Raw genomic sequence first — 13,973 nt, 5'->3', positions numbered from 1 at the left:
GGAGGAATGGGAGGTGTTTGGAGAGAGGAAGGGGAGAGACCAAGAGCGTGGAGAGAAGAGGAGAGAGAAGCGGGCATTACGAGGCTGGGAAGGCCAATACCCTGTCGTCTATTGGTGCCGTTGGTTGCAAAGCAAGAGATACACTGCCCATTAATTTGAATTTGTTTTTAATGTATCTAATGTACATACCTTACCCAACGTAAGTTGGGCGACTGTAAGTTTCGTTTGGTCGCATTTGCCCTGTTTGTTTTTCGTTTTGACTCAATGACCTACACTTACCATAATACATTATATAAACGCATTTGCTGCGCCGTTCACACTTTCTGTGCGGAGAGACGGCACTACAGCGTCACGCTCGGGCCGTCTACAAAAAGATCCTTGTGCTTTAAAAGTAATCCCACGATCCTGTTTTTGCGAAACGGGTAGCGAGTTAAAGTAGAAGTATATGACGTTATCAGTTTTCCGCAACAATATGCTATGTGGCCCGAGACCTGGTATACATTACAGCTAGAAAATTTTTCTGTACTTCGTGAAGAAAAACGAACCTTGTACTGAGCCATTACTTCAAGTGTGGAAAAGAAGACATGAGCCAAATTTAGGGGACATTTTCAAAGGAAAGAACATACGCACCTATTCAAGAATGGTGGAAATTTGATGTTGCGATGATGTAGTTCGCCTGCAGTGACGGTCCTCTGCCTGCTCGTTGGACGGCTGACGGAAGCTCTGAAAGATTTAGACGCAACAGAGCGATAATAAATGGGGGACATGCGTCATCGCGAGAATTTTTCAGGAAAGTCATTCTTTAAAGAGCTCAGCCTGTAGGGAAGTGACGCACATACAGCTGAGGTAGTCAGCAAATGGGAACTCATTTATTAAAAAGACTAGCCTATAGTGAAGTAACACGCATACAGAAAAAATACGCAGTAACTGCGAGTGGGTGTCACAGACAAATCGTAGTTGGTGTGCGACCACGCCGTACAGCTGTTCAGCGGTACTACACCAGCTGTTACACGGGTGCCGCCAGCGCTACTTCGGCTCAAAATAAGGCTCAGGGCGCACCGTGGCTACGAATGAGCTTGCTGCTGAAAAAAAAAAAAAGCCCCGGGCGCGCTTTTGTGTTTAGCCATCAGGACGCTCTGCTATCTCATACAGTCCAGCTGCAGAGATTCCCACCACCGCTTCGAGCAAGCCAAGGCCACAGGCACATTCGGCTCCGACCTCATGCGTGCACCATTCCAAGGGGAATCTAGAGCACCTATAGAACTGTATCTATTACGCGGAGCACCCCAAAACAGCGACAGCTCTATCTTAGCGCACCAAGCCCTTGCGAGAATCCCCGCCGTCTACCTGTTCCGACAGCATGTGCGTGGTAGTGAATGGAGTACGCGCGCCGAGTTGGATGGGGGGAGGCGAGGGGTAGGGGGGGGGGGGGGGCTCAGACTGGTCGCAATGCGGCAAGCAATGCTGATCGACAGGCCGGTGCCGGCCTTTTAGCGGTCCTGTAACGGCACGAGCTCCTAAAGCGCATAATAAAGGGGAACTCCAGCTAAGAACAGTGACGACCAACCGCTTGTTCGTCCCCACATGCGGACCATGAAGGGCCGGATGACCAGCAACAACTGATCACCTGCACTTAAGGCAGCAGTAAATGAGATACTCGGCGCATGAGAAAACGGCAAGATACTCACGGTCTTCTTAACCGACCGGGAAGTAACAGCAGTCGCTGTGTAGCGAGGACATAGAAGTGATGAACATACATGTCGCTTTGTCGGGTGCTCAGCCAGGTTTCTAGGGAGGGCAGCCGTCGGCCACGGCCCCGCGCTAGAGCGCGGCAGAGCGCTAAATAAATGGCCATGTCACACTTACGTGTCATGGTTTAAGAACAGCGTGGTATAAAAAGAACGCAAAGAACCAAACAAGAAGAGCGCTGGCTATCAACTGAAACTGCGCATGCGCTATCATCAGTATCACAGCGAACACTAATACTGATAAAAAAAATGAATGAAGCTCACACTATAACGCTTAAAACTTGAAGGTAGCGAAGCTGTACCCAACCTTCACGACCATCACGAAGGTTTAAGTCCACGATTGCAGCCGATTTGCTTCTTCGCTGCCGCAACGACCTTTATTGCATTTCATTTCTTCAACCTTAAGCGCCCGAAGGCACTACATAAAGGTACATTGAAGTTCGAACAGCTTCATAATGAAGTAACAAGAAGGCCGTGCAGATAAGAAATAAAGAAAACACAACAAGAACACGGATACGGCTTACATCATTGTTGCTATAAGTGTAAACTTCCTTCATTTTTGTTGGAAGTGATAATCATTTGACATCACCTTGGGGGGGGGGGGGGGGGGTGCGTACGCTATCTCGTTCCGAGCAAGTGTAGCCACGATTACGGCGAGCGCTGGAGTTTTTTTTGGGAGGTCAATTTTGGCCAATCTCCCTAAATGGGTATGCCTGGCTTGACACACGTGCCGAATGGACGCGGGGTGGTCATCGTGAGGCACGCAAACCCGAGCGCTAGGCATTTTGTTGGTTTTTGTAACTGCCACGCGGTCGCCGTAATCGTGTCCAATGTACCTACGTGGGTGCCCTTGGCTTGACAAACGTGCGCTGGGGACGCTGGGTGGTCGTTGGGAGGCACGCACACACGAGCATTAGGAATTTTCTTGCTTTGTTGACTATGAGTCAAGCTGTTGACGTAATCGGAAAGAAGTGAAGCTGCTTTTTCCGATTCAATCAACTGAAAGAACAAATAATTTCCCGGTTTCATGGCATTCAAGGAATTGGTGATTACGTGGACGCTCCTATCCACGTCAACTTCCGGGCTCAGCTTATTGTATAATTTGTCTCGTAGATGAGTGAATACTCCAAATGGGCTGAGGAGAATCTGTGGGGTGCTGTTTTGTTTTCTCACAGCCGAGAGTTTGTGCTGTGATCGTTGCTGCCGTGTATGTGATGGTTGTGGCGCGTTGTAGGTGTTCGGACAGTTCCTTCTTGCTATCGTTTGAAAATAAGCTGTACGGCTGTTTCCTTAAGGATGTGGTTTTAAGTGCGGGAGGTCTATCCAAGCTCGAGAGATTTCTTTGGAAACAACGTGAGAAAATAAAACAAGATAATTGTGGTAAACAGATTTCTCATGGTAATTTTGCGTCGTTAATCAAGACGTTTGCTAATAATGTTTCATAAGTGATATTCAGCTTTTTCGCGGCACGGGTGAAATATAAACTTGATTTTATGGGGACTCCGGCAACTTTTCTGGAAAGCGCTAGTTGACAACGCCTGCAACTACCCGACAGCATGCAATTTCGCCGTTGCAGCCGACTCCACTTGTATGTGAGAGCGTATCAGCTGGTCTAGAATCATTGCCCTTAAGAACATTTTGGGATGCCGAAGAGTCGTGGAGAAAAACGTTCCTATGAATAAACTCAAGATATTTAAAATGACGCTTGATACACTTTTTACTCTGATAATGCACGTTCACAACCACATACATTCAAAATACACCGCAATAACGCCAACCTTGGCAGCCCTCGGTTGAGTGTACGTGCGCATGCTGTAGTGGTTATACTTGTGTTGCTTAGTCGACTTAACAGACCTAGTTTAACACGCGAGGGCAAGTGGTTGATTGCTAGAACAAATATAGAAACTCTTTTGCGTTCTATTAACTGTGAGTGCAGATTGAGCATGAGTACAGGTGAGTACAGGTTGAGTACGGGGTACAAGTGGCTACAGGTGAGTCGAGTGGGTGGTAGAACAGATTGAGTGCGAATACAAGAGAGAACAGATAGACTACAAGTGAGTACAGATGAGTTGAGTACGTGTGAGTACAGACTGGGTATGAGTACAAGTGAGTACAGATGGACTACAAGTGAGTACAGACGAGTTGCGTACGTGTGAGTACAGACTGAGTACGAGTACAAGTGAGTACAGATCGAGTACGAGTACAAATGAGTACAGATGAGTTGAGGAAAATTGAATGACTCATTGATTTATTGGTTGTGGGGTTTAACGCGCCGAAGCTACACCTGCACTCTTAGAAAAAAGGGTAGAAAAGGGGAGAAAAGCGCGAGCTTTCTCCGCCAGGCCTAAGAGTTTCTTTTTTTTAGTGCATTACATGTAGCGCCTTCTGTACGGCCTTTACAAAGCAGCGAAACGAGGGAGGAAATATTCCCCCCTGCCGTCTGCGACCTGCCGTCGGCGGCGCCACTGAAAACGAAACCATACTTTACCGTACAGAGGCTTCCGCCGGTCGGGCGCATACGGCGACTCTGTGCAACACCGTCCCTGCAGTGTGCTGCTTACTTGTCCTCTCACTGTCTTTTTTTTTATTTATCACCGTAGGATCGCTACGCAAACACAAGGCTCGCCAGCCGTGTGTGTGGCGTATATTCTATGGGCGCCGCTGCAGGCTTGCTGGGTGCGACTCGCCTGCGCTCTGTTCAACGTTACCAGCGAATTTGTGGACGCTTCCTACTGACATCCAAGAGTAAAAGAGAGCAGCGATGATACTAATTTGCCCCTTTCTTCATTAACGAGCACGGACCGCAGCATATTGATGCACCAATTACCAACAACGAAAGGTCCCCTATCAGTATCATTTTGGCTGGCGTCTCTGAATGGTTGCCAGACCAGCGGTGCTCTTCGCTAAATAAGACAAGGCAAAGCAATGAGTGCCACTACTCAAACATACACACCGTACTGTTTCATTACATGTTTTTTCTTCTTTGAGCTATTCTACTGCTTCTTGCAAAACTTGAAACTAACAAAAGGTTGCAATTGCACGGGTTATATCTGATGAAGTAACAAAACACAGGTCAGGCTCACGCATTGCTGTAGGTTGTCGAAACAAGCAAGAAGCTCGTTCTTGCATTCTCTGAGATCAGAGTTATAAATACTTTGTAGCCAGTTAAGGTTTAGAGCTGCGTTGTGATCACACGAATGTCATAGACATTTGAAAACTGTGCTGTGTGTTGTGCAATGTGTAAACGTATACGTGTATTATGCTTGCGCTGTTGTCTATGAGTGTGGTGTTCATTGGCAATGCGTTCAATGAAGCGTATGTAGCGGTGTTGCGTTATGTTTTTTCCCAATCTGCACCCGATAACGTGCGGCCTCTGTTATGTTGCCTTTATATACGTTAGCCATAGAGGAAACGTCTTGATGGAAGCGCCCACTGACGGTGACGCTTAGTAGCTGCCACTCCCCATCTCCACTATTTTTCTTAGCGTCATCTATGGTCATTGTAAAACGATTAAGATTGTTTTACTTCGACCTCGCTAGATGGCGAGCCGTGTCCTCTCCTACCTCGGACGGAGGCGACGGATTCATTTTTCGCGCCGCCAGCCCCGCTTTGCACTGAGATGCACGATTGCAGACATGGAGTAAGAAAAAGTTATTGCAGACTATCTGCGTTTTGATGCATCAGTTGTAGCAAAGTAAGGCGGCTAACAACACCTTGTTGTTCTTAACCGGGCGCATTGGATGTTTGTGATTTCGTGTGCAGGTGAACGGCGGGGTTACAATCCTGTGGGAAATAAAGGCGGCACACAGAATGCAATCGTTGTGACTTCTTTTTTTTGTGAACGATGGCGCGTTCGTGCTGAAAGCGAAGGCGGAGGGAGTGCCTCCCAGGACGTACGGAAGCCGCGCAACGGATGCCGTCATGCCTTGCTAATCGCAGTTCTCGAGCTCGGAAGATGATGTCTTGGTTATTTTGGAGCATATTAAGCGCTCACAATTACAATTACAATTACCTCCCTTCCTGGATCATCAAGCCGATCAGCTCGCTCGGCCTTTCGCGCATAACAAGCCTTGCTCTGGTAGCGCTGCCAGGGGAGGAAAGTTTCTCCATCAGTTCACGAAAGGGGGAAGCCTTCCTTCGCTCCCTTGGGGAGAAACGCGCTCCTCCCTCTTAAAGGGAGAACCATTGTACCTCTTAGGGACAATAAGTGATGCATTCCAGAACTACCGCACCCTTTTTGGGCGCAGCCCTTTGGCAAGGTGAGGTGAGGTGAGGTGAGCCATCAAGGCGGAAAACAGTTCGAGTAGAAAACAGACCTGGGGACCTTCGCGGGTTTGCTCGAGACACGGAAATCCCTACCGAGCATCTCGTCCGGCGCTCCTGCGGGTGCGTGAGCCCCTTATCGAGTTCCCCGGCGCCCTGGTGGCATCTCCGATCAAGAAATTACCCAGTGCTATCGAACCACGAGCCAGACGTTCCCGGCCCTTCCACATCTTTGACTAAAAGCCAAGAAATCCCACTCAGACAGATTCAAGAAGGCACTCTTCCCCACCCAGTCCGTATGAATTTACTGTTTCCTACATAATACCCAGACAAGTGTAAATTCTGCCAGGAACCTAGAACTCTGACACACATAATATTAGACTCCGCAATAAAGTCACACAATTCAACAGGGACGCTCGTTTTCCAAGCCCACGCGCTAGAATGCTTCGTGCTTCCAAGACACGAGACTCTTACAGCAAAGCTGATACATCTACCCCACAATGGTTCCATCTCTGTTGGTAAAAATCCCAAGGCGCCAAGAATGCACTTATACACTGCTTATACACTGCCTGCTTCGCCCCATCCAGTGTTCCACGTTAGTCGAGATGGCCCGGGAGGATTTTTTCTCTCGTTGTTCTTGTGGTCTTTTCTTTTCCCCCACGTTGCTGGTAACTGCGCCTGGATGACTCTTAAGTCTGCTGGCCAGAGAAATCCCCCTGGGCGGCCTTTTTAATTCTAACCCCACGTCAGGCGTCCGAAGGGCAACACGAAACGAGCACACCTGTTTGGCATGAGTGTTCTACGAAAAGAATGCAGCAGGGACAGAAGAAAGTGTAGGAAACACAAAAGATGAATGTTGAAGTGTGGCAAAGTTTTTGGAAGTTTTGGGCGAACCCACTGAATAATTAAAAAAAATCACGCCATATCCACGGAATGAATGATGATAAGTGGGGCGAAGCTCGAGAGGGGGAGATCATCGGTAACCGTAACTCTCCCGTGGAAGTTCGCCCAATACATCATTACGAAAGATGTAAAGATGTAAGACTGTGTGCGTACATTGTACAAATCAACTTTTATTTTCAGAGTCAATGCTCCCAGGCCCAGACCTGGTGAAAGACCCCGCGCCATCGAGGACTACCCCGCACCTCCACCACAATTTGTCACGTAGGATGGGACACAACGGTAAAGAAATAACTTTTATTTAGGGCGAACTTGTGCCCGGACAAGACGAGAGGAAACGAGCGAAGGTCCTTGCGTCTCGTTCGATCTCCGAGAACGACTGCCTGCGTTCGTGGCGTGATCTCTTGCGTGATCTCCCCCTCGCAGTGCACGTGCGCTCGCGCCTCCGTTGGCGAACATAGACAAGCTCGCGCTCCCGGTGCCGAGTTCGCGCTGCCGGTTGCAGCCGGTTCTTGCGCGTGCAACGCGGCCCACTTTGCGACATCTCCGAAAGCATGCGGCGGTCACGTACCACGAGACAGAAGGGATGGACAGACCCATGACCTAAGGAGCTTCGCCCCTAAAAAGACGAACACGGCCGCATGGAGACCCGTGCAGGGAGCCGCGGGGGAACGTGCCGGGAACTGCGTGCTTCCCTGCTACCCAGCCCCCTTCTCTCATCTTTCTTCTCTGATTCTTTATTTCCTTCCCTGGTAGGAGCGGCAACTGATGAGAATTAAGGATGCGGCAACTTATCGCTGACTCTCGTGCAGTTTGTCCTGGCTCGATAAACCTTTATAAGTTCCTGGGCATGAACCGCCTCTGCTCGGGTACAAGTTAAAAGGACGGGCAACCGATTTTCATAGCCTGGTAGCCACAAGCAATTCGTAAGAAATTGGCGGAAATAATTTTAATTTGGCAGCAAACTCTCTGAAATCGGAAGGCTGGCGTTTCGTTGTGACGAAACATGGCACTACAACGTGCGTTCCGGTCACGTGACCTGCAAATTTAGCAGCTACTGTAACTGCTGAAACGTTTTTCACTTGTTGAAAACCTTTGGACACAAGTATTTGTGCAAGTTGAAATTGTATATGTATTTTTCAACATTATTTCGAAAATGTTAAAGACACGCCGCACGCCGCCGCTGGGCTTCTCTGACTGGCTAACTGATTCTCCATGCGCAGAATCAACGGCGACGCCCAGTAAACAGGCTCAGTGAAGGAGCTGTGGCGATTCTACCTTAGTCAGCGGCGTTTATTCTGCCAAAATGTTCGATTTCAGTTTCCAAACACGCCAACGGCAGCTTTAAAAATAAAAAAAAGGACGGGCCCGGAGAGAATCAGCCAGGTTCTAGTTATCGTCCATTTCAACAAATGGCGCCTTCGTGCAAAATAGACTGGTGAATTAAAAAAAAACACATAAAGGAATAATAAAGTCCGTAATTCACAATTTTTTTTACCTGGGGACAATTTTTTTAATGTCGCTTTTCATTTCGCATGCAGACAAAAGTATGTTGCCGTGCTACTGTATGTCATGGTTGCCAGCATTATTTTTGGGAGGAGGTATACGGCTCGTAGATCTGAAAATTTCGATTTAAAAGTTCCAGGGCGCTATCAGCAAAACCGCTTTTCGTTAAGGTACTTTAACTGATGCCCTTTCATTTCGGATAGAGAATATATACTCGATAAAAATCGGTTGTCTGTCCCTTTGAAAGAACGGCCATAGCACATGCGGTGTATCACTCCGCCGAAGCGACGGACGGGGCGTCAATGCGCACGGGCGTTTTGAAAGGAGATTGCGGTTAATGTGGGGCATTGTCTACATTTTATTTACTAGTCATTTTGTCGCCTAAGCAATTTATAACCAGATCAAGGTCGAAAAATTATGAAAACGGCCCGTGTCAGGTTCAAAATACTCGCACAAGGCACCCTTTGCCACGCTTGGAGGAACAGCCGGTGCGGTGACGAGACGCAGGAGCGACTTACGTTTTCATTCTTCAGTTTTATTGTTTTAAAGAGCGTTTACCGTGCCTCAGGGCATAGAAAAAAGATATGAGTTGATGATGAGGAAAGAGGGAATGAGGAAGAGGGAACAATGATGGGGACCATGTATTCATGCGTTGTATGCGGATGCGTCGTCTACGCGGGGCCCCGTCGCCGCAAGATGTCGCAGTCTCGTCATACGCAAGGCGAAGCAAGACCACTGCAAGCGGTGGACGTCGTCTATTGCATCGCTGCGGTGGCAAACTGGCCAACCGGGGTTTGTAAAACAAACTTGGAAGTGAGGCGATTGGCGGGTCGGCGCGGGAGCTAAGGCCACCCTTACTCGAATCCTTCTAAGCGCAACCTCCTCAGCACGGGCAAGACCGGGGTGGGGGGGTGGGGGGACGGTGGCAGCACATGGTGGAATGAGAGCTCGTGTTCTTTTCTTGTCAGCACGAGAGTGGCATCATCCAGCTCTAACGGTGAATTCGGAGATGGAATGGAGGCTGCTAGCCGGGCTTCTACGTCTCCTTGCAGTGGTCCGGCAGTAGGTCACGCGGAACCCTCTCAATCAGAATCTTGTCAGCAATTCGAGTACAGTGTCGCAAACCCACTTGTACCGAAGCTTACGTTGGTCGCTTCCAACACGCTTGGTTGCTTTCAAACATACGACATGAAATCTTTCACGAATTTCGGGTTTAGCTAACACAACCATGACATGCGACCGAAAAAAATCGCACACTGCGTTCCCTTTCACAGAAGGCTGCTCCGCTCCCCGCCGTTCGCCCCAGCCACGTGCATTAGTCACGGATACGCGCATGTCCCAACTGGGTTCATTCCCCGTACGGCTGCTGCTGCGACATCTGCGCGAATCGCCCTGACATAGATCACATGTGGATAAAAACGGTAAGGAGGGGGGGACCTGCAGAAAAAATAAAAAGCGGTGTTCCTGGGTACGCTTAATAAATTTTTTCATCGCATGAACAAGGACTGCGGACCTTAGATGAAAAGATGTACTCCAAACTTTCCTGGCAGTTCTCTGTTTATTGCAAGTGTTAGTCCTGAATAAGATTAGGACGAAATAGCTCGATCTACAAGCAACCTCATAGCAACCGTCCCCCGGCCACTCAGCAGAACACGAGCTAAAAAATGGGCGCAAAAGAAAAACCGCGTAAATGGGCCTTATTTATTTTACGTGTTATCGCGGTCGTTTACATGGGAACACATTGCATTGCGCGGAGTACTTACGGTAGGGCATCTTGTTCGCAGGTGGAGGTAAGCTTAACAACAGCGCGCAAATTTCATAAGGGGCGTTTACACTCGTTTTGTTGCAAAGCAAACATATGATAATACGTCTTTCTATTATCGAAATGGTGATTTTGATGCTTTCAATGACAAGAATAATTTTTAATATCAGAATATGCTGTCGGATGCGTTCATTGCTGCAACTGAAGAAAAACCTGCCCTTTACACCGCTGCAATGACGCAATTTCATCGGTCGAAGAACGCCAAGACTCGAGAAAGAGAATAATGCGGGTGAAGGCCCTCGATTGGACAGCCTATTTATTTAATTTATTTAAAATACCTTACAGCCGAAGGCATTGAGGGAGGGGGGATACATAAAAAGCATAGAAGGAGCAAGCAGCCGACACAAGGCATAACAGATATTCAAAGGACTGCGAACTTTGATACACACCAACCTAACTAAATAAACTTAAAAGAAAAAATCCACGTAGGCACATTGTAGGAAATTAAGACAAAGATAGTTCATGGTTGCGTACAGACAAATTAAATCAAGAAGACATAGAAAGTTTACAGTAATATATGAGGGGGAAAAAGTCTGAAAGAATTAGCATAATTTCGATATCTAATGAACATGTGATGCACGTAAAGGAAACTGAAAACAAGCAAGAAATAGCGCATACATGGAAAGTATAGAAAACAGTTCAAAACCTCTTGCCTACCGAAAGAAGCAAGATGACGCCGTTATTATACGTGCTACGGTGAAAACGCTCGTGAAGGAGATGGCGAAATTTTTCCTGATTGTTTTCTGAAGCGATGCTGTCGGGAAGGCTACTCCACATGCGAATGGCTAAAGGAAGCGCAGGGAATAAACGCATGTGGGGAACCATACGATAGCGAAAAACGTAATTTGTTATTTAATCTTTGAGACATGTTGGATGCGTTCTGGAAAGGCAATGTGGAGCGAGTGCCATTATAACAATATTTGTGCAGCAAAGATAAAGGAGCGGTATTACGGCGCAGAGCCAAAGGCTGGAGTGACTGATGAAGCTTTATTTGTGTTACGCTGGAATTGTGGCTCTGATCTCGTGAGATGAAGCGGGCAGCTCTGTTTTGGACCGATTCAATCATGTCATTCAGATAGATGGGATGCGGGGACCACATAGATGATGCGCACTAGAGTTCGTGATCGTTTTCGAGTTCGTTTTCAGGTTTTATTTTTATATTTTTGAGTAACCAAGTGAGGACCCTGGATTACGTAGACCTTTGTGTTATCGTTACCTAACTTCGAGCTCGTTAAGATGCGCATTTAGGTTTGCATACAAAACGTTGCGTGGAAAACATCGTGCTAGGGGCGATGTAAAAGCCCCGAAAAAATGTGAAGGTCCTATAGCCTCGTATCGTCATGGAGCGTAATACTACCAGCCCCTTTAAGTTGGCTTCGCTTCGCTCGTCGTAATAGTCTTCATTAGCTACTACCCATTAGCTACATTTAAAGCTATTACAACGCCTAAATGTGTAACTTTACCCGTTAACGTTTACTTGCCACATGTAGACAGTATACGTTAAAGGCGTCATAATTTCACGGTGTGGTCCTCGCGAAAAAATCGTTACCCATTAAAACATAACCTTTAATACGATGGGTAATAATAGGTTGCTTGGCGAATGGGGTCGCTAGACAGAAAAAAAATTAAATATCCTAATTTGACGACTTTCTACAACTCTTTATCAGGCTATCAGCTATATCGGCCCCTACCATTCTTGAGGAGTTCCAGGCGTCTTGTTACAGACCTTCCCTCTTCAGAAGAGTGAGCAACTACATCCAGCGTCATTACATTCAACGTAACACTAGATCCAGCGAGCCACTACATCCCACGAGCAACTACAACCAAAAGCATGCCAATACATCCATCGTGCCATTACATCCAACGAGCCAACACATCCAACGTTGGATGTGATGGCACGTTGGGTGTAGTGGCTCGTTGGATGTGTTGACTCGTATTCGACTTTACCTATATGCCTACCTTAGACAGCGGAGTAAACGAAAGTCTCTCCCCCAGTTTCTCCCCTTGTATGTGATAACTCTGAGGAGAAAAATTTCGCCGTGCTTTTATTCACTTGAAATGTATTTTATCGGCACTTAAGATATGCCTTACGTGTATCTTATGATCGAGCAATTGAGTCAGCGCCTGTAGAGTGTTTGAACTGTATTTTAATTAAGCTTTTTAGTACATTTCAAATGTATTTTTAATGAATATTTTTGTTGTATTTTTGCGTATTTCTACCATGTTCGCTCTACAAACATAAAAGGCAGTCGAAATACACTTCGAATAGTTTCGAGTATGTCTATTTTCTTCAGCATAGTTTTTAGGCATTGTCAGAGTGCTGCTCTAAATGTATTTAGTTAAGTGTATTTGTATGATATTTACAGCTTATTTACACCGTGATCGTTTTGCGGGAACAAAATGCACTTTCAATATATTCTGAATACCTTAAGCGCACATTACAGAGGTTCAGTGCATTTTTATGCTATTTGGAGAGTACTTAAAATACTGTATGCTACCCATTTTTTAAAAATGTATTTTAAATATCTATTAAAAAAAACGGAAAATACCTTTTTATTGCACTTGAAGTATACGTACAAAATTCAAATCCAGGGAAAGAGAGGGCTCTGAAGATGGTCACCAGATAGAAATAATACTTTGGAAAAGGTAGCGGCCTCAGACCTCTGCCAAAATTTTGACAAGGAGACTTGTCTTTTTCAAGGCGCTTGTCTTCAAGAGACTTGTCTTGAAAAAGACAAGTCACCTTGTCGAAACGTTGGCAGAGGTCTGAGGCCACTACCTTCTCCAAACTATTATTTCTACAAAATTCAAACATACTTGAAGTGCACTTCAGGTATACTAGTACGAATTTCAAACGTAATACTTTTCGCTAAGGACCAGTTATGGATGCGTATGGACCAGTTATGTTTTCCTAGTATGTGCCTCGTGTGCCTTATGTGCCTCAAGTATTCCTAATATGTTATTTTTGCTCCACAATGTTGACATTTATGAATGGTGGTACCAGATTTAGTAATTTGGAAAGGTTTTGTCCATACATACTCTTCCTTTCAGAATTATTTTATCTTTTGGCCAGATGGCTGAATAGGAACATACAGGCAGGCAGACAGCCAGACCAAAACTTTTGGGTCAATGTAGCCCAAGAAACTCTACCGTGTTTAACAACAAGCAGTGCCTAGACTCTGCTGAAGCCCTTAAATAAAATCTCTACATAGTCCCCGCTGCCCTCATGGCCCAAAGTAGTGCCCAGTTTTGTGTTCGGCTACCAGTTAGTCAAAACCACATTTTGTTAATTTTCTCTTGGGCATCGAAATATGGACGGCAAAGAAGTGGAAGGCGAGACGATCACGCCAGGACGATAGACAGCCAGGACTATAGTCAGGACTATAGTCCCTGTAACCTAACCAAGAAGCCGAGCAGTGCTTTGGATACAGGTTTCAAAATAAAGTTGATCTCTCACTCTCTCTCTCTCTTTCGCTGCCTGGACGAAGACAATGACCAGGGCTGGGGGACCAGACCGACGAACGCCAAAGCAGGGCGCGGAAGCAGGACCCGGGCACAGGCGAAGGAGCCACTTGCACCAGAGGCGGACCGTACTCGAATACGCGAACTCAGGTAAACCTACGTCGCATGCATGGCCAGCGACACTGCGGCTACCACAGCTGCCGCATCAGGACTACAAGGTCATCCTCTGGATGCGAGGCTGCGGCTCGATATGGCGCCGTTGCGAACTGCGT

General features: G+C 46.8%; 2 protein-coding genes across 2 annotated transcripts in view; both read right to left on the bottom strand.

Moving 5' to 3' along the window:
- Window positions 1-736, bottom strand: part of LOC144146985 (2-Hydroxyacid oxidase 1-like) — a 45,991-nt gene extending 45,255 nt beyond the window's left edge. Inside the window, exon 1 of the mRNA XM_077678981.1 lies at window positions 631-736. The gene's annotated coding sequence lies outside the window, so the exon portion shown is untranslated. The remainder of the gene's footprint in view (window positions 1-630) is intronic.
- The window catches only part of LOC144146984 (2-Hydroxyacid oxidase 1-like), a 430,316-nt gene that overhangs the window by 290,000 nt on the left and 126,343 nt on the right, over window positions 1-13,973 (bottom strand). The window lies entirely within an intron of this gene.

This window comes from Haemaphysalis longicornis, unplaced genomic scaffold, assembly GCF_048455015.1.
Source record: "Haemaphysalis longicornis isolate Haplotype H1 unplaced genomic scaffold, Haemaphysalis longicornis Haplotype H1 scaffold_7, whole genome shotgun sequence".
Taxonomy (NCBI): domain Eukaryota; kingdom Metazoa; phylum Arthropoda; class Arachnida; order Ixodida; family Ixodidae; genus Haemaphysalis; species Haemaphysalis longicornis.
The sequence above is the reverse complement of the archived record's forward strand: the minus strand, read 5'-3'. Positions and strand labels throughout refer to the sequence as shown.